Source organism: Balaenoptera musculus, chromosome 21, assembly GCF_009873245.2.
Source record: "Balaenoptera musculus isolate JJ_BM4_2016_0621 chromosome 21, mBalMus1.pri.v3, whole genome shotgun sequence".
Taxonomy (NCBI): domain Eukaryota; kingdom Metazoa; phylum Chordata; class Mammalia; order Artiodactyla; family Balaenopteridae; genus Balaenoptera; species Balaenoptera musculus.
In genome coordinates, this window is record NC_045805.1 from 12,096,870 (window position 1) to 12,099,616 (window position 2,747).

Sequence of the window (2,747 nt, forward strand, 5' to 3'; positions counted from 1 at the left end):
TATATTAGCACCCCAAAAATGAAATCCTTAGGCATAAATCTAATAAAAGATATATAAAACTCATATGAAAAAAAGTACAAAACTCAGTGAAATCAATAAATATGTAAATAAAAGTAAAGCTAGTCCATGTACATGGTTAGGAAGACACAATTCTGTCAAGATGTCAGATCTTCCTGATTTTGACCTGCACATTCAATAGAATGCCAGTCAAAATCCCAGCAAATTATTTTGGGGGTATCAACAAATTGATTTTAAAGTTTATATGAAAAGACAAAAGACCAAAAACTAACCTAACATTGAAGGAGAAAAACAAAGTTGGAACAATGACACCACCCAACTTTAATACTTAAAGTTACCATAAAGCTACAGTGATCAAGACACTGTGGTATTGACAAAAGAATAGACAAATAGTTTAATAGAACAGAATGGAAAGCACAGAAAGAGAGTCATACAAATATATTGGACTGATCTCTGACAAAGGCACACAGGCAATTCAATGAGGAAACAACAGTCCTTTGAACAAATGGTGTTGGAACAACTGGACAGCCACAAGCAAAATAATGAACTTAGATGCAGATATTACACCCTTCATAAAAATCAACTGAAAGTGCATCATAGACTTAAATGTAAAATATAAAACTATAAAACTCCTAGAAGACAACATAAGAGAAAGTCTAGATGACTCTGGGTTTGGAGATGACATTTTAGGTACAGTGCCAAAGGCATGATCCATGTCAGAAAAAAATTGATAAATTGGACTTCATTAAAATTTAAGGGACTTCCTTGGTGGTCCAATGGTAAAGAATCCGCCTTACAATGCAGGGGACTCAGGTTCGATCCCTGGTCAGGGAACTAAGATCCCACATGCCACAACTAAGCCCCTCGGGCCACAACTACTGAGCTTGCACGCCTCAACTAGCGAGCCTGTGTGCTGTAAAATACAGCGCCCACACGCCCTGGAGCTTGCACGCCACAACTAGAGAAGAGAAAACCCGCACGCCACAACTAGAGAGAAGCCCACACACCACAACGAAGAGCCCGCACGCCGCAACGAAAGATCCTGCACGCCTCAACAAAGATCCCACGTGCCGCAACTAAGACCCGACGCAGCCAAAAATAAATAAATAATAATAATAAATCTTAAAAGAAATTTTAAAAGTTCAACCCAATTAAAAATGCACAAACTACCTGAGCAGACACCTGACCAAAGACATACAGATGGCAAAGATCCAACATGTCATAAGGGAACTGCAAATTAAAAGACCTGTTAGCATGGCTAAAACACAGAACACTGACAACACCAAATGTAAACAAGGATATGGAGCAACAGGTGCTCTCGCTCACTCCTGCTGGGAATGTAAAATGGTACAGCCAGTTTGAGACACTGAAGCTACTTTTCTCCACTGGGGAGGTGAGACTCAGTTCATTATCTTTCCAAAACACAAACCTGCTCAGGCACCCACAGCTGGTGCTGAAGTCCACTGGGGTCTCACTCTAGCAGAAAAACCAACACAATCACCACAGACACCATAACCTGCATGATGGTTTTGCTTCTGTGGCAACAGTGCTCACTCCTTCAGAGAAACTTGTCTGACTTAAAAGAGACTTTATGGGACTCTGGAATATGGGGACCGCCTGCTACATGAATGCAGCGCTGCAAAATCTGACATATACGCCATCCCTTGCCAACTCTACACCAACTCAGGGGTAGTCTCAGATTTGTCGGTGTTAAGGATTCTGCACTCTATGTACTAGGCAAGCCATCATCGTTGTGATGTTATCAAGCCATCACACCAGTGAGTTGCTGGCTTCCATACACACAAGCAGGAAGATGCCCATGAATTTCTGATGTTCACTGTCAATGCCATGCAGAAGGCACGTTTGCAAGGGGACAAGTAGTTACAGTGTCACTTCAAGGGCACCCCCCTAACACGACCAATATTTGGAGGGTGCTGGAGACCTTAAATCAAGTGTCTCCATTGCAAGGGCATTTTAAACACCTTTGACCCTTACCTGGACATTAAGCTGGATATCAAGGTAGCTCAGAGTGAGAGCCAAGCTTTAGGATAGTCGATGAAGCCCAAAGAGCTGGACCGCGAAAACTCCTGTCATTGTAGTGTTTGTCTAAAGAAGATGCCTACTGCCAAGATGTTTACTTTGCACACTCCCTCTAAGGTCCTCATCCTTGTATTGAAACGGTTCACAGGTGACCAAATTGCTGAGTAACCATATCCCGAGTGTCTTGACATGCAAATCTTCCTGTCTCAGCAGAACGCAGGACCACTTGTCTATTTACTCTAAGCTGTGCTGGTCTATGCCGCTTTGAGTTGTCTCAATGGACATTATTTCTGATATGTAAAAACTGGGAAAAAAAGAGTGGGATAATGGATGATCTAAGGTAGCCACCTGTGACATGACTTCTTTCCTGAGCCAAACTGCCTATGTCCTCTTTAACAGAAGAGCGAACCGGAAAGAAAGAGTGGGAGTTTGGCAATAGGTAGAGAACCAACCGCCCTGGGGCTGATGACACAGCCATGGGAGCAGATTTAGGAAGCCCTGAAGGAGACGCCTACATCCAAGTTCCTGAGTCACAGGAGAATTTGGAAGTAACACCAACCAAAGGAATCACCTTAGACCAGTGGAAATTTCTCCAAGAACAAAACTGACCAAAGTCTGAATTCAACCTCAGGAAAACAGAATTCACCCTGGGGTGCTGCAGTGCAGTTGTGATTCAGCACTCAAAATAA

General features: G+C 42.6%; 1 pseudogene; it reads left to right on the forward strand.

The window, feature by feature from the left end:
* The first annotated feature begins 1,609 nt into the window (after positions 1-1,609).
* Positions 1,610-2,747, forward strand: LOC118888065 (annotated as a pseudogene).